The 19805-nt window shown below is 28.4% G+C and overlaps 1 protein-coding gene across 5 annotated transcripts in view; it reads left to right on the top strand.

The window, feature by feature from the left end:
• The first annotated feature begins 2428 nt into the window (after positions 1–2428).
• LOC107068330 (Transducer of ERBB2) overlaps positions 2429–19805 on the top strand; it is a 46169-nt gene continuing 28792 nt past the window's right edge. The window contains exons 1-2 of one of the 5 annotated variants that reach the window (XM_089179570.1): positions 2429–2825; positions 12619–12677. The gene's annotated coding sequence lies outside the window, so the exon portion shown is untranslated. The other 4 variants (XM_015324585.2, XM_089179576.1, XM_015324586.2 and 1 more) reach the window with 4 other exon arrangements.

Raw genomic sequence — 19805 nt, 5'->3', positions numbered from 1 at the left:
TCTGTCTCTCTCACACACTCTTTTTTATCATAAGTCCAACGTGAACGTAACAAAAATTAATTTCGAGCAGACCTTCGTCAAAGAGAAACTCAGATTGTGCGATTAAGGAATGAATTTAAGTAATCAAAAAACCAAAAAAAAAAAAAAAATACATAAAAGAAATCAAAAGTATTTTATTTTGTCTGAATATTATTTTTACTTTATTTTATTTTAATGGATTTTTACAAAAAAAAAAAAAAAAATAAATAAATCATATTGGTGGTTTAACACAATGGAAAATATGTGTATTCGCGTAAAAATGAATAGTCGAATTCGTGAGAAAATAGAAGAATTAAAGAGAAAGGGGAAAAGGGAAAGGGAGGAAGAGATAAACGCGTAGTATAAGGGACGATGGCTGTCGTCGGCCATTCTGGTTTAATTAATTCATTAATTAAACGTCTGTGGTCGTACAGCTATGAATACGAAGACGCTTTGACGTGGTTTGAATCAAATGGAAATGGACTTTGCCGTTCATGAATTAAACGTGTTGGATATTGTGAAAAAAAAAGAAAATCTTTCTTATGTGAAAATGTGACACAAATCTAGCATAACTTAAATTTTGATTTATTACAATAATAATCATCGTATCAAGGAATGATAGTATTTTGAAAAACTGACTGAAACAACTTCACTGTGTGTGTGAGATTAAAGCCATTATTGTGACCAAAGCCCCAGTACCTTTAACCATTACAACAACCCCTTTTACAACCCATCCTATTTCCATCCCCTTTTCTGTCACCTACCTCAACTGAAAGTGCTGGGGATAATATAATATTAAAAGCATTTAACGAAATGTTTGTACACGGCTTACGTCCATTGCCATTTTGTTTAGTTTACAAAGATTTATAATAAATTATATAAAACGTATAATATCATTGTCGTTTCAACAAATTTTATAATTATTAATAACGTTAAAACTATAATTAGAAAATATGATCAAGTTGCACGTATATAGTGGGGGTTTTGTTCTTATTTTTTTTTTTTAACAAATGAAATATACATTAAAATTGAAATAATAATTCGCGTCATCGCATTATTATTATTGTTATTATTATTAAACGATGAAATGAAAATTTGGTGAAACAATGGTACATAGAATAATTATATTTTACATACATATAAAGTATTATAAAATTTTAAATCAACGACAATCGATTCGAACGAAAAATTAGTCATCGATTTTTAATATTATCTGTTAAAAAGAATTATTCATAAATAACACATAAATTCTGACAAAATCTAATAAATTACAAACGAACACGCATTTTCAATTGATATTATACATTGAACAAAAAGATATAGTATTATTCATGAAGATTTCGATTTGAAAATGATTCATATCAAATCCTACGTTTGCTGTTTTGTTCGTACAAACCGTGTAAACCACGGAATGTCAAAGTTCGTCATAGAATAATCTTCGTGCTCGATATCTCATTCAACGCAACTACGCAACTCGAATAAGTTTCATTTGAAATTTCGGTTCAATAACGGGGTTCTATATTCTCGACTGTATCCAAGTTTCAACGAGGAGAAACTTCTCTGATTTTCCACGACCTTTGATAACGATTAAACCCCCCACCCAGTATATATAACATATATTCGTATCCAAGATGATGAATTCGAGTTAAAGAAGAAATAACTATCATAATAAAATTGAAACAATTGTAAAGTTTGTTCAAGAAACGATTATAAAAATTATTCTAGTATTAAAAAAAAAAAAAAGAATAAAAAAAGTACAGTGCTAAAGGAAATAAGGAAGAAAAATTATTGGCGGTGTTCTTGAAGTGGTTCCGACAAGGACGAGGTCGCGAGCGTTGCCTAATCGAATCCGGTTCTTATAGGTGTTGTGCAGAAAGATAGATAGATTGATAGATAAATAGATAGATAGATGGATGGAGATAGAAAGAGGGTAGAAGGGAGGTAGAAACAGGGTGCAGCAAAAGGGATATATACGGCTGCAGAGTGCAGGCGCATCCCCGGGCAGCAGAGCAATGGTGGATGCACGATGGAAGGAAGGGTGGTGGGTGAGGGTGGTGTGCAGGTACCGGGTCGCGAGCCCGTAAGAGGGAGAAGGTGCGACAAGGCAAGGATTCGCTTCCGTGTCCCAGTAGCACTAATGACCGCCATCCTCCCCTCTTTTCGATGACTCGTAGCATTCTCCCCACCAATTCGCCCTTGTCCGCTTAGTTCCCTACTCTTTTCTCACTTGCTAGCTCTCTCTCTCTCTCTCTCTCTCTCTCTCTCTCTCTCTCTCTCTCTCTCTCTCTCTCTCTCTCTCTCTCTTTTGAACTTTTGCGCTGGCGCACGACACATCCAGGATGACTCGAGTTACGTCACACGCAGCAGAACGTCGAGAGCATGCGACCTGATAGTTTCTCCCCCGAGCTCTCTACCCCCCACTTATTTAACCAACCTACCCCCACCAAGTTCCTTTTGGATACTCCCCTTTACCGTTCTCTCGAGAGAAATACACACGGCGCAGGAACGACAAGACGTTGTTTGTAGGTGTTAGTAACGACGATAGAGGAGTAGCTTGCTTTGCTGCTGCTGCTACTACTGCTGGTGAGATAGTGGTGTGTATTGGTGTTAGTAGACGTGGTCCTAGTGGTGGTGTGGTGGTGGTGGTACCTTGTGGTGGTGGTGCTGGTACTGGTGCTGGTGGTGGTGGTTTATTGCAATAGTATTAGTGTGATGATAGTAGTATGTAGTACACGTAACGATATAGGGATAGTACCCGTCGCCGCTGTGTATATACATCTCTTTTTCACTATACCGGCTAGCATTCGGTGAGTCCGAACGGGAAGCCGCCAGTCTCTGTTGGCATATCGGAGCTGCGCGTTCTCTCGCCTTTCTCGTTTTACGAACTCTCTCTCTCTCTCTCGTAACGCGTTTCCCGAGCGAGTGTTACCTCTCTGGGTAACAGTAATATTCGTACAGTAGTTCAATGATAATATCGTTCAAACGTTCGTAAAATTATCTAGTCGTATCATAATTGTTCGATCAAGAAGATATACATATATAAATTTATATCTTTACTTATTACTGTGCATCCTGTTCTTCTACATTTCTACTTGGTCTGCGCATTTATTTAGGAAAAAGACATACGGAAAACGCATAAAATACACGTACGTAAAGCCTGTTAACAAAACGAGCGTGTGTGTTTGTTGCTGCAACTGCTGCAACTGCTGCATACGTGCATGCTCAAGTTTCCAAGGAATGCACTCTGAGGGCTAACGTAACGTGCCCACAAAGTGTGTGTGCGTGCGTGCGTGTGTGTGTGTGTGTATGGGTGTGTGTGTTTGCACTCGCTTCTTCTCCTTCTTCTTCTTCTTCATTTATTGGTTTGTTTGTTTGATGTGAACGTTTAACAAGTAACAGGGGTATGTAAGTAAGTTATATGATATTTGGGTGTATACTGCTGGTAACATCTTGTGCGAGTGCATGTGACCTATGTGCGTGTCCCTTCTGTAAAAAAAAATCCCAAGAAAGAGAGAGATAATTAAAAAAAAGAAAAAAAAAAAAAAAACGTAGTGATATACGCGGAGGGGTTAGACGAAAGAAAAGGTGTGCGTGTTAAAAGCATGATGATTATTTTTTGTATCCCTTCTAACTTTTTTTTTCCATTTTTTTTTTTTTTTTATCATATTTAAAAGTAAAAGAAAAATAATAAGAAATTCAAAATTAATGAGAGAAATTTTTTATTGAAAAATAATCGAATTTATTCTATAGTGTTTAGACTCTATTTTGATTTCGTTAGTATGCCATATTTTTTTTTAGATTAAATGTAGAATTAGAGTAATTACAATGAAATGTTTAGTATCTTGCAAATTATCTCGTGACAATACATATAAGATCGTATTTTCTCTCTCTCTCTCTTTTTCTTGTTTTTGGAACTTCGTTTTATTCAAATGTTGAAATATTTCAAACATTTTACACCAATTTATATTTTATCTATGAATAGTATTTCTTTAAAAAAAAAAAAAAAAAATGAAAGATATTTATTGAAGTTTTAGAAATCTGCTTATTACGAATTAATTTCGAATTATAGAGAAGAGTAAATCGTTAGAAATTACGAAAGGATAAAAACGTCGTTGACAGTTATACAATATCTCTATCTATGTATTTCGTAAAACTACTGGAATTGTTCTTTTGATTCGCGTAGTAGAGACACAACTATTACCATATGTGTACCCCTGCGTGCGCATAAACACACATATATACATATATATATATATATATATAATTTCGTTTAGTCTCAATGTTGTTACTTCTAACCCCATCGTTTCTTTACAATTTCGAATATAATTTCAAAAAAAGAACAAAAAAATAGAAGATAAAATTATCTTACTATTGTCGCGTAATATTTGAACGTACTAAAAAACGTTATTTATTATCTTATATCTCATAACTGTAAAAATACAATAGTATACAAATCTTATTTTCTATCTCTCTCTTTCTTTTAATGTTCGTAATCTATTTGTTGACAAAAAGAAACGTTCATTAAATAAATATAGATTAAATTGAATCATACGAATGATTTTTGGGAAAGACGGTCCTAATATTTTGCGAGTGTATATGTGTATGTGTATGTGTGGTGTGTGTGTGTAAAATAAACCATTAGATATTTATATTTGGCATAGGTATGTCGTATGATTAACGGACACCATTTTGAAGGCTCTTTTGCACCCTCTTTCTCTCCCTTCCTCCCTCTCCCTCTCTCTCTCTCTCTCTTATTTGTGCCCGTCCGTCAGGTGTCGTAATTGGCCCAGATTCCGGTTAATTCACCAATAGGCTGTCACTGTCGCTACTGGCTGTACTTTTATATATCGTAGGACAGCTGCACGCTCACATTTCGTAATACCCTAACTGCGAAACATTGCGAATTGATAAACACATATTTAATATGTATATATATATATATAACATTTGCAATGAAAGATTTCAATATTTATACGATAAGAATGTAATATTATTATTATCATTATTATTATTATTATTATTATTATTATTATTATTATTATTATTATTATTATATTCATATTGTAAGAATATTGAAACCTTTTGCAATATGTACATCGGTATATTTGTCAATCATTTTTATTTTTATTTATCAAAATTTCTTGATAACGATCGTAAACATTTGTAAATTGACAACAAGTATACATATGTATATATATATATATATACATATTTTTGTTGTTCTTATACAATTTGTATATTTGAATCGTTTGTACACGTGCATTTTTGTATTTCAATTGGTATTATGAAATCACGTAAAAATAAGCTGTAAAAGTAAGAGAAAAAAAAAAATTAATTTATCGACAAAGTATTATCACATGTGTGAGATATCTCATTTCGTTGGGTGTAAAAAAGAAAAAAAAAAAAAACAGGAAAAAAACAGGAAGAGGAAAGGAATAATGGATATTTTGGTTGAACCTAAGACGGGAAAAAAAATCGTGTTCAAAGTATATACTTTAAAACGTTAGCTAATAAATATGAACATACTTGAAGAAGATACTACCGAGACCTTGCATATTAGTATTAGTTAGTTGAGAAATATGCGCGACAATGACGATGACATAGTACGTAATATCTCGTAATATGTCTCTTCTCACGTGTTATTATTACGTATATATGTACATATGTGTATACTCTTTTATAGTTCCATACTTTTGTATGAAACCGATTAGTGTGTTAAAATAACGCATTGTGTGTAGTAGTTTTTTTTTTTTTTTTTTATTCTTAAATTTTTCCATAAATCATCAAGAATTAAATAAAATTCTCGAACGTATGACGAAAAAAAAGAAAAAAATCGATAAAATTATTGAAAATGTAGGAAAAAGCAAAATAGAACAACAGCCGAGTTTGTTTATTTATTTCTTTTATTTTTTTTTTTGAACGTTGATAAAAAGGAAAAAGAAACAAGTCAAAGAAGAACGACAAAAAGAGAGAAAGAGATAGAAAGAATGAATATATACATTGTGCGAAAATCGATCGGCAGTCTAATCGATTCGATACTCCCACGCCCGTTCCAATCACTGCCCTGTACGAGTTATACAAGACGTTGTGATTGGTTGATTCTCTTTCTCTGTATTTCTCTCTTTCTTTCTTTCTTTTCCTCTCTCTCTTTCTCTTTCCCTCTCTCTCTCTCTCGACCTCTCGTTCGTGCTATCTTATAATAATTTACCATTACTATTACAAATCAAATTCGTTTAACCAGTTTATTGTGATTGACGAGTATACTCGTCATGTAGAATTAACATTATTTTGTGTTGTATTGACGTGTATACTCGTCATGTAGAATTGTCACAATTTTGTATTCTATTGACGAGTATACTTGTCATGTAGAATTGGTACAATTTTGTGTTCTATTGACGAGTATACACGTCCTGGTTCGATTCTGCTGACACAAAACGAGGGCGCCACAGTTAACTGGTTAAAAGATATCCCCCCCATTCCCCCCTAAAAAAACAGGTTATTATTTTGTTATTATTATTATTATTATTATTGAAAAATTGGAATGATATTAAGAAAGTTAAATAATATTGTTGATCAGTTATTTATCAGGTTATGGTGATCGTTAATGTTAGAGATCAAAACTAATGAGGGAAAGGGAAGGCAAGGTAAAAAGTGGCGACCGTTCGAAGGAAAGTTTTCCGGTTTCTATAATTACATTAACTTTTTTTTCTTTCCTTCTTCCACTTCTTCTACAAACCGTTAGCTTTCACTCGTTTAATTTTAGAGTTCCACCGAATATAAACGAAAATCGATTTCGATTGTTCTTGTCATTTTGAAACTAGGTCAAAGAATAAATATTATATTAGAAGAATTTTCGTGTTAGTTGATTTAATAAGAAATAAAAAGAAATAAGAAGAAGAGAGAGAGAGAATACTATCTCAAAAAATTATCGTAAAAAAAAAATAACAAAACAAATAACGTAAATAAACAAACGATGAGAGAGAAAAAAAAAAAAACCTTGAAAACAATTACAGGTGATAACTCTTATCTATTATCTCGAGCACTAAGTAGTAATATTCTAGTATTATTGATCGATGATTCGGAAAAATAAAAATTTGGTAAAAAAAAAAAAAGAAAAAAGAACTAAATTGATTGTACAAATAAAATATAAATTCCTTTTTTTTCTTTTCTTTTTTTTTTTTTGAAACAAAAAGGGAAAATGAGACTTCATAAAATTGTGTTTCTTTTTCTTTTTTTTTTATAGAGAAATTGTCTGTACAAAAAAAAAAAATATATAAACTTCGTCTTGTTTTCTGTTTTTTTTTTTTTTTTTTTTTAAATAAAAATAAAATTTTGTTATTTTGAAACAAAAAAAAGGGAGGGGGGGTGATGTAAAAATAAGAATTCACTTAGAGTTTTGTTTTATAACCATCGTATTTACTTTGTAGGATAGAAGAAGATAATATAGAGTAGTAACACCAAGGGGGAAACCTAGCTAGTGCTTTCCTAATCTAACGGGCGCAGAATTAATTTTAGCTCTCTTCCAGTAGTAGTTGAACCTTTTCTCGAGTTGGCTTCCCTCCTACGTAGCAAATGTGACGTAGCAAATTCATACTTTCGCGTGGCATACTGTGTAAATAAATAAACTGCTCTTCTATCCTTCCTTTTCGTGTTATATCTTTTCATCTTCATATTTTTCTCTCCCCCTTATTCTTGTATATTTTATTTCCCCTCCCCCTCCCCCTATATAAATATATTTATGTACGATATAAGAACGAAAGAAAAGAAATATTAAAAAAAAATGTATAGATTCACGTTCGAAGTTAAAAAATGATATTAATAAATATATATATAAATAAGTAATATATAGGTAAATTGAATGTATGGGCGGGTCCACAATGGGTCATGGGTCGATCTTCTCAACGGTAACGTGCCAATTCGCGCTTGATATTGATCTGAGCTTTTCCAACTACCTTACGAATGACCCAGGTGACCTGGTTCTCTGCCACTGTTCATTCTAAAGTATCTACTTCATAATATGTATTATCCCTAACCCTTCCCTCCATTATCCACATTATGTGTGTATGTTAGTGTGTGTTTCCATTTTAATATAAACAATATTAAACTCCTAGACACATTAATAAAAATTACATTTTTTTTTTCATTCATTTTTTATTTTATTCATTATCAATTCAAGCAATGCTATCTAGGTGCTTTAAAATCAGGATATACAGGAAGTCCTTTATGGTAGCCACACGTGGTGTCACTTACGTTACGGGATCAAAAGAAATTTAGGGTTTGAGAAAATAAAGTTGTTTTGTAAAATGTTCGGTGCAAAACACGATGAGGAAACGTGCGTAATGGAGAAAACCTCATAACGTAGAAGTACACCGACCGTACAACAAAACCGGACACCATTAACGTCGTAAAATCACGTCGATTAAGATGGGGCAGGTGACGTGGGCGTGCATGGGGGATGGATCGAACGGTGCATAAAATACTGATCGGTATACCAAACGGGAAAAGACCACTGGGTAGACCGAGACGTAGATGGGAGGACAATATTATTTGGGTATCTTAAAGAAATGGGCTACGAAGACCGCGAATGGACGGGGTCGTGCTCAGGGACGGATTTGGTATTTGCGGCAATGAACTTTCGAGTTCCTAATGCCAATTAATAATAATAATAATAATAATAATAACAATATGGATTAATCAAATAGAAAGAACAAAGGTTTGATTTATGTAGTGGATTATTTTGATTATTCCGAATTTATCGAGCTTGTGCAGACTTCGTAGTATGAAAGCATGCTTTGCAGGGTCAACTTTCAAAGAACAATCCTATTCATGAGTCCCATTATCTCTCTTATTCTCTTTCTCCCTCTGTTTATACTCTCGTGTGAACATATGTGTGTCTATAACTGTGTGTGTACTGTTTGCTCATTCTTTTACGCAGGAAGTAAAAAGTAGTAGATACGTTGAAATCAATCAATTGATTATATTTTTTGTTAAATAAAATACTTATGTGTTTTAATCTCATTCTTGATTTTCATTTCTCATTGTTCGATAAAATGTGAATTCGAAGAATTGCAAGTAGAAAGTAAGGGAAAAAGAGAGGAAATGGAAAATGTTTTTTTTTTCTTTTATATATTTTTTTTTTTTAGCACGATCAATATGTCTACCCTTTCTTCCTTTTTATTTTTTTTTATTTTTTGCTTTCATTCCAGCATACTAATGACCGTCTAAATTACCTTCTCGCGTCACGTTGAAAACGTTCCTCTTATCGATAATTTCTTTTTATCCTTTATATATTCTAACTTTTCCGTAAAATGTTATTTCAAATTAGCTCGTATTTTTGACGAAAAAAAAAAAAAAGAAAAAGAAAATATTATTTATTATTACGCATTAATTATTAAAAAGAGTCTCAAAAGAATTATGTTTAAATGAAGAAAATCTTATTGGTCTTTTTCTTTAACAACAACCAATATATAAACGTAAAATCATTAAAAATGTTTTATTCAAAATGTATCACATGATTTGTAATATTCTATAAATAATGTGTTATTGATAAAGTAATATTTAACATGTTGTGTGAGTTAACTATCTTGAAATATTCATATTATCTTTGAATGATTCAACGTATTCTTATCTGAACAATAAAGATTGGTCGTTTAAAATCACCTGATCTTCTCACCTTATTAAATTGTTAATTATTAAATATAATAGAAAAATACATTACGTGATAAACAACAAATGTACTACAACGATTTCTAAGTTGTAGTAAAATTTAAATAATTATATACAAAAGTAATGTTTATAAGTTTAGAATAAATCGTAATAAATGAGAATTACGTTTATATAATAATATTTTGTTATTATTTGTTGAGAGGAACGTTTTTAAGAAAAAAAAAACAAACCAAAATTGGAGACACCCTATATATATATATATATATATGGTGACCTTTTGATTGATGATAGAAAGTCAACGTATCTCCCATTTCCAATTGATTCGATGTTCTACATCGATGCATGTCGTTTAGTTGCTCGAATGAAATAAAAAAAAAAAAAGAAAAATTACTGTCATTAAACAAACAAGTCGATTTAATTCGAAGGTTTTAGAGATTGTGTTTTCATATTATAATTTGTCATTGAAAAATAATGAAAGTTTTTATTAAGAATCTTTTTAAAAATATCCATTTTGTATTATTTAAATAATTTCATAATAAATTACATTGCGTTAAAGTTCGTTTTTATTTTCTAATTTATATACGTTCATACACATACTATATATATATATATATATATATATATATATATATATATATATATATATAAAAAGGAAAATAATGTATGTAATATATGAAACAACCACTTGAACGTTTCCTGTTTGTAATTTATTATCGCAAAAACGAGTGATAACCGTTCGGATAATCGTAGCGTATTGACAAGCGAGTTTTTTAAGGATTCCCCTTATCAGAGATACGCGCGCCATGTTTGACGAAATATATTCGTGTCGTGTTCGAAAGAACTTTTGTGAATAATCATGCGGTTATCAACGGTATAGTCCTAAATATAACTAATATAACTCAGTTTAAAATAGTATTTAAACAAAAATAAAATAAAATAAAATAAAATAATACAAATTTTAATTTAAAAAAAAACAAAAAACAAAAAAGACACAATATTTTTAAACACAACATCATTAACATTATTTTTCTACAAATTATTTCCATATATTTTATTTATTTATTTCATATGTTTTGTTATCATCCTTGCATATTATACATCCTGTGTAAGAAAGAATCATAGTATTGGGATTTCTGGCAGGGGTGTGGCATAACAATTCGACCTATCTACTGTAATTTTGAATTTAGTCACCAGATAGCGTATTCAAGTGCTAGAGATCCCACCACGTGGCGTAGCAATTCGACCTATCTACTCTAATTTTGAATTTAGTCACCAGATAACGTATTCAAATGCTAGAGATCCCACCACGTGGCGTAGTAATTCGACCTATCTACTCTAATTTTGAATTTAGTCACCAGATAGCGTATTCTTTTGGTCCCGTAACGTAAGTGACACCCATGTTTCGTTACCATAAAGGACTTCCTGTATATCCTGATTTTTTCAAGCACCCAGACAACAACCGCGAGCTGAATAGTTTATTTGACCAAATAAATGCATGCATTGATTAACGTGTTTCATGTTAAAAGTACTCCTATCGTACTTGTCCACTTTCTTCATTAATATTATTTACAAGATCTCGTTGTAAAAAAAAAAAAATGATCCATGCATAGTAAGAATCAGTAAACGTGGCTGTGTTTAGATTAAGTTTGTATCTACATTTGAAATGGAAAATCAACTATGCTTCGTTCAATGATAAACACTTGATTAACTTTGTGTTGGGTATATTTGATAAATAAAAAAAAACTGTTAATACGTTAGATATACGATAGATCTTTTTTTTTTTTTTTTATTTATCATTTTAATTTGCACGATCATTTAAATGGCATTACAAAGAGATAAACAAACAAAATCATAGAAGAAAGAAAATAATATATATATATTTATATGTGTCATCGGATTTTATCGGGATAAAGACAACATTTTTTCGTAATAAATCATAGTAATGACAAATATTGTTTTGTTGTCATATCACTCATTCAAAGAAACAAAGCTTTTCTACGATGTTTGATCATTTTTTTATTTTTTTTATTTTCTTTTTTTTCTTCACACTTTTCTTATCATTTCGAAGAAGAAATTAAAGTACGATAGGATTAATACTTATGTGGAAAATCTTATGTTACGTTAGATAGTCAAGATCATTATCATTGTCATCATAGGTATAATCATAATCTCGTGAATCGCACGTGGTCAATCGAATCTACTACCCCTTTCCCTTCATTACCCTTGTTCCTTACCTCGTGTTAACCTTTTTTTTTATCTGCCAATGATAATTATCATGAGATTCGTGCTTATTTAATATCTATACTCATACATGATTAATTATTATCATTTCTCAAACTCATTTTTATCGATCATCGTGACTACATTTAAACTTTTTTTTTATTTTTTTTTTTTTTTATTTACATGTTTTAATCAAACAAAATATTATAATGTCAGATATATACGCGAGATTAATTATAGAATAATTTAAATATATATTTATATTTTATTTATTAAATTTATATATATATTTGTGTACTGTATAATTTATACTTTATATTTACTATACTACATATTATTTTATTATAATATATATTATAATACAAAATGAGGTATATTGTTTAATATTGTTTATATTGTTTTATATTGTTTTATATTGTTAATATTAATATCTAATATTATATTAGGGCATAATTAGAATTAAGTATATTGTCAAAGGGAACGAACATGTAGGGGGGGTAAACACCCCTTCGGGGTAAACACCCTAAAGGAGTATACCTGAAAATAAACTTCTTCTTCTATATATTATAATACACACACACACTATTATATTACTTTACTAAATTAAATATATATATTTTAATATTACTATATTTTTTTTTTTACTATACTATATATAATGAATAAATATATATATTAATAAAATTTAATTAAATATCATTATTATTTTTATAGATCAATCTACAAGTGTGGAATTTACTGAAGCAACTTAACTGGCTGAAAACGACAACAAGGTAATAAAATATAAAAAAAAAAAGAAAAAAATTTCTAAAAATTAATGATATTTGATATAAAAGATGAAAAGTAAATGAGACATAGGAACATGATTAATGAGTTTCTTCTTCTTCTTCTTCTTCTTGTTGTTCGTACTAAAAGTATTAAGTCTTATTATTAATTTCGATGATAACGATGATGATAAGATCGTTATGAAAGACAAGAAAGAACTTAGGATGATTTTTCGTATCTTACAATCAGTGTCGTTAAGAACTGAAACCGTCGTGAAACACGGAATGCGTACTCCGTGACATTTGAAAAGGTATTCTTAATTTAAAACAGTAGATCGGAAGGTGAGCTGGTTAACTGGCAACTGGCTGGCTAGCTGACAGTTTGCTAAGGAACGCAACTATTGGCACATCTCGTATTTTGGCAGTCTTCTATATTATCTTTCATTCCTTTTTCTTATTCTTCTTGATTATCTCATCTTATTTCATTTTTTTCAATGATCTTTTTTGTAACATTATAGATTTTTCTTTTTTTTTTTCTTTTTTTACAAAGATTTTTCAATCATACGATTTTTAGTTTATTTATATCAATTGACAATTTATTTCATTAAACTTTTTGAATTAATTTGAAACATGAATTTGTTAATAAGATAAGAAGAAGAAAAAAAGGATAACAAAGTAAAAGAAAAATAATTGACAGATGATTAATTATCTATCTGCATCGTTAATTAGTCGAACGCGCCCACGTGATCCATGTGCGTTCTCGTTTGAATAGAAGAAGACAAAAAATTGTACGAAGAGAGAGAGAGAGAGAGGAGTAGACACAACGATGCGTTCTTGGGCCTTGTTGGCACAGAGACACGAGATTATGCTAAAAGAGAACTTACTCTACACATATACACATAGACATACACACACACACACATATATATAGGATTTAGATCGTAACGTAATGCTGTAAAATGCGCTGACGTTACACGATGAAACGATTATGTCGTTACGTTTAAATGAATACTGGGATCACAGTAAATGAACGTGTTCTATTCTCAAGGTTAAACCCAAAAGAATTCGATTTTTTTCTTTTTTTTTTCGTTAATATGTATAATGTATAATATTTTTTTAATTTTTGTTGTTTTTTGTTTTTTTTCATTTGATATTATCATTTCAAAATTTATTTGATTTATTTTCACTTAAACTCTCTTCGTGACCGAATATTTTTTTTATTTTTTTTTGGGGTGGGGAGAGGGGAGACTAATATTTTAATCAAAATTCTTATATAATAGGATTTTATTTTTTTTTTTTTTTTTTTTTTTTAGTAATAATATATAAGGTGACCCCAATTGAACAAGGTTTTATGTTAAGAATATTTTCTTTTTTTAATTATCATAGAGAAAGTTTGTTTTAAAATGTAACTACGTTTGAAATTAATTTGATATTATTTTTCATAAATATTTTATTACTTGAATTGAATTATTATATTTATTATATATATATATATATATATATATATATATATATATTAATAAATATTTTAATAAATATTTAAATAAATATTTTTTATTATTTTAGTTGACATTTATCAATTTTATGATTGGTTTCAAAAGAGTTGTTAAATATCCGTGGACAAAACGTTTTTATTGGTTTTTTTTACTTTTTTTTACTTTTTTTCTTGTAAGAGGTCAACCGCTTTTATAGATCTTGTCAGGGTCTGTCTTTGGTATATTTTATATATATATTTTTATTTTTTTTTATTTTTTTTTTTTTTTAAACTCATGCTTTATCATCGATATCAAAATATGTTCGTCGTTGTGTTCTTTTTTCCTTATTTTTTTTTTTCCGGCAACACAATGCAATTTATATCATTTTGATACCGTTGCTTTTTATTTGAAATCATTTTGTTGTTAACAAACACACACACACACACATGTTTACAAATTGTTCTCATCGAGAAACAAAGGAGAGAAAGAATTTAATTCTGCTCGAATTTTACAGAAAAATTTCAAATAGAGAAAGGAAGAATGAAAAAAAAAGGAGAATAAAAAAAATTACAATTTCATCGTACAATAAGAAGTCATTTTTTATTTTTTATTTTTTATTTTTTTATTTTTTTATTTTTTATGGAATGCATATTTATTGCACAGTTATGTGCATTGGTTGGTTGGTTGATTGGATGATTGGTTGGTTGGTTGGTTGTTTGGTTGGTTGGTTGGTTGATGGAGATTTTCCTCGTATATATTGTTTCATTATTTTCCACGAACCTATAACAAATCGATATTTCATACTTCTATCCAATAACAGAATTTTCGTTTCGACCAATGGGGGGGAAGAAAAAATAAAAAAAAAAAGGGGAATAAAAACTGCCCCGCCAAAAAAAAAATTCATTCAGATAGAAAAATATACTTTTTTGTTTTGGAAAAAAAATATATATATATAAATAAATAATATTATTATAAAATAATTTAAAATATTTAAATTAAAATATAATATTTATATGTAATTGTATAGTACTACTCTATATATATATATTTTATTTATTTAGTGTAAACAATTATTTATATTATATATCATATTATTATGTTTTATTTATTATAATTATTATATAATTGATATTATTATTAAATAATTTAAAATATTTAAATTAAAATATAATATTTATATTTAATTATATAATAGTAGTCTATATAGTAGTAGTACTATAAGTATAGTATAATAAATAATTATTTGAATAAATAATATATATTTATTAATTAATTATTAAATATATAATATAATATAGTATATTATATTTAATTATATTTAATTAAATATAAATAAAATAATTATATATATATATAATAATATTATGACCCTAGTGTTTTCATATGTGTTCTCATAGAATAGAATAGAATAGAAATTGTTAAAAAAAAAATAAAAAGAAAAAAAAAGAATGAGAGAGAAACATAGTGATAGATATAGACGAGAGTGTACCCAACTACTATTAAAACGGTATCGCGAGTTGTTGCGGCCTACTATTCGTTAGACCTTGGACGCATTGGACTGGCACGAGTACGTCGTGTGCAATATATTTCATTGTTCGAAGGTCAATCGACGACATATCGATTTTATTACCGAGAGAAGAATTTTTGTAAGAACTCATTTCATATACTCTAAATACCAGTAATATACTTCTCTTTTTAGTTGTTTTTTTTTTTTCCTATTCATGTTGAATTTTATTTTTACTACTGACTTTTTATTATAATCTTATAACAAAACAAACAAAACTATAATAATAATAATAATAATAATAATAATAATAATAATAATAATAATAATAATAATAATAATAATTAATAATCTTTAATACGTTAAGTGCCCCAAGAAGTGCCCTTTTTTATGGTCTGTCTTATCTTTTCAAGGTCATTTGATTTTTAGAGTATTAAATAAATGTGTCACTAATCGAAAAATGTATCATCGGTGATTACAGGCACGTGTTAATTAATTAAATGTATTAATTTATTTTAATAATTAATTTAGTAATTTTTTAAATTACTATTTATATATTAATGTTTAGTAACTTTTTTTAAATAACTTGTTTTTTTTTTATTTAAATTATTTTATTTTTTCTAACAAATTATTTTATTCTTAATTAGTTGCTTATTTATGAAATAAGTAACTAATTAAGAATAATTTCTGACAATTATTATTATTATTATTATTATTATTATTATTATTATTATTATTATTATTTTCTACGTTTAAAAGTAATTATTTTCAAACTATTTTTAACCAAAAAAACCCCCAACTATTGTTATTTTGACCGCCATATTTCAAAATAATTTCAATCGATTAGTATTGGGATCTCTGGCTGGGACGTGGCGTAAGCAATTCGGCCTATTTATTTTAATTTTGAATTTAGCCACCAGATAGCGTATTCAAGTGCTAGAGATCCAACGTGGCTTAGCAATTTGACCTATCTACTCTAATTTTGAATGTAGCCACCAGATAGCGTATTCAAGTGCTAGAGATCCAACATGACGTAGCAATTTGATCTATCTACTCTAATTTTGAATTTAGCCACCAGATAGCGTATTCAAGTGCTAGAGATCCAACATGACGTAGCAATTTGATCTATCTACTCTAATTTTGAATTTAGTCACCAGATAGCGTATTCAAGTGCTACAGATCCCAATAAAAATATTTCTGAATTACGTAGTACATTTAAAAAATATTATATTAGGTATCAAAATGGTTCGTTTTATAATCTACCGCCATTGTAAAAATAAATGATCCCTATCATAAAGAGGAGGAGGAGAAAAATCATTGATGATCAATGATCAATAAAACGCCGATCGAAAATCCTGTTTCTACTTCGATTACTTCTCACAGCTATGATTCACCATGTTGGTTTTTTTTTTCTTTTTTTTTCTTTTTTTTTTCAAAGAAACTTGAGTATTGGAAAAAAAAAATCTTTGATCAATCTTGAAGCTGCTTTATCGCACGGTTATAATAAAATAATCATTATCGTTTGTAATCTGCACGATCGCATCGTCACGTTAAATAAAACAACAACAAAAAAAAAAAAAAATCATGATTGTTATTACATAAGAAGAAGAACTCTCATTGAAAGAGTTTGAAGGACTTGAAAGATAAGAATAATAAAAAAAAAAAAAAAAAAACCATAAGGAAAATCCAGTATTACCAACTTACTTTTCAATTATTTAGCAAGGAACAATGAAAAGAATTAAAAAAAAAAAAAAAATTCAACATAACCTTAACAAGTAGAAAATTAAATCGAATTATTTTTTTTTTTTTTATACAATTTTACGAAGTTGTGGATACTTTATTAACGATACACCATATATATATATAAATATATGTATATATTTTACTTATTTTCTATGGTACGTGCAATTACTTTTTCAATTATTAGCAAGGAACAACAAAAAAGAAGAAAAAATAAATATAACCTTTAATTTAATAGAATTATTTTGTCGTACAATTTCATAAAGTTATGGTGCACCCTATATATATATATATTTATTTTACTCTTTTTCTATGGTAACTGCAATTAATTTTTAGAATTATTTAGCAAAGAATAACGAAAAGAATTAAAAAAAAAAAAATTGAACATATATACATAACCTTAAAAAGTAGAAAATTAAATCGAATTATTTTTTTTTTTAAACAATTTCATAAAATTGTGAATACTTTGGTAATGGTACACCCTATGTGTATAAATATATATATATATGTAATATATTCTATTTATTTTCTATGGCGCCAGTGCAATTGCGAAATTGCATAATTGATTTTCAACAGACATGCAACGTGTTTTACGCTCGAACGACTTCTATTGTTGAATTCTCATTCTCTCTGAACTTCTTTCTAAACTTTACTCTCTCTCTCTCTCTCTCTCTCTCTCTCTCTCTCTCTCTCTCTTGTCTCTCTCTGTTTATCTTTATTACACGTACGAAGGTTTCTCGATGACCCTGGGCAACAAGACACCATGAATACCGATTATCGAAACTCATGTTTCGTGTTCAAGTATTAAAACACTTTTAAATTTGCCGCCAAATTTCATCAAACATTTTGCGCAAACTTTTCGAACTTTTTCAATCGTTGCAAAACAAATTCATTTTTATTTCACTGTTTCCAATATAAAAAAAAAAAATTTAATATATATTCAATTAATTATATTCAAAAGATTGTTTATTTATTATTATTATCATTATTATTATTATTCTTTGAAAGATAAAGAAACATTAAATTGAAGTGTTTTCTGAAAAAAATCTGATCGTAATATCAATACATATATATATATATATATATGTATTCATATGAAGGATGATTTAATCGATGTGTACGTAGAAATAATAATTTTGTAAATAATAACAATCATCATTACGGAAAACTCGGATTTATTATTACGTTTGAATGAATATGACGATAATGATTGGTGCGAAAAAAGCAAAAAAAAAAAAAAAAATCGAAATGATAACGATGTGACGTCTCACATAACTCTTTTCTACAACGAAGTACTTTTTCTTATCGTACGATTCTAACACTGTTATCAAAGAAGAAAAAATAAATATATATATATATATATATCAAAAAAAAAAAAAATAAATAAAAATAAAGATGAGAAAAATTGAATATAAGGTGATAGAAAAAAAAAAGAAGAAAAGACAAAAAGAAAAAAGGAAGTAGATAACACGTTAATAAAAATAAAAATAAAAAAAAAATGGAATAATAAAAAGCTCGTACAAGTTTATTCACACGTATTATATATTAATTATAATACCATTAATAATATAATTAATTAAAAATTATATATATATATATATATATATAATTTAAAAAATATCATAATTGATATATAATTTTTATATTTTATATTTTTAGAATTAATATTTTAAAATTTGTATATATATATATATATATATATAAAATATAAAAAAATATTAATACAATATATATATAATAATATAATCAATAGAAGAAATATTATAATATTTTTTAAATTTATTTTATTACTACAAGCAATTGAGAAGAAAAAAATAGTTTCATGAATAACCATAATTTAAAAGAAGTAGTATAAAAATAGAAAATAATCATGAAATGATGAAATAATGTGGTGGGAGGGAGATAAAATGGGAAGAAGTTTAACTCATAAAAGAAATAACATTAAGTATCATATGCGGAACTTTAGATCTTGAATATGACAGAATATGTTAGAAGTTACATATGTGTGTACATCATACATATATATATATATACTTATATACATGTAATAGCAAGTATATTTTATCAGGAGAACGATGATACATGCACAGTGCACATGCAAGCACGCGTCAGCCTCGTTGACCGGTAGCAAACAGGAACAAGACGATTATCCGACAAATGAATGAAATCGAGTGAACCGACTACTACTAGTAGTCACCACCACCACCACCATCACCAACACCACAATCACCATGGACAACGATCACTCATTTAAACTTCATTGTGTTACGTCAAACATGTAAAATCAACCTTAGTCATTATTTCTAGTTCTTTGATACAAACTACATTTCCTGTTTATCATTTGTTCATATTTTATTTATTTATTACAGATCAATATCATTGTGTGTATGTATGTATGTATGTATGTATGAATTATCA

This window comes from Polistes dominula, unplaced genomic scaffold (genome assembly GCF_049000335.1).
Source record: "Polistes dominula isolate Pdom_NZ unplaced genomic scaffold, Pdom_raw_medaka contig_29, whole genome shotgun sequence".
NCBI classification, from domain to species: domain Eukaryota; kingdom Metazoa; phylum Arthropoda; class Insecta; order Hymenoptera; family Vespidae; genus Polistes; species Polistes dominula.
This window is presented reverse-complemented; position numbering and strand designations above follow the sequence as displayed.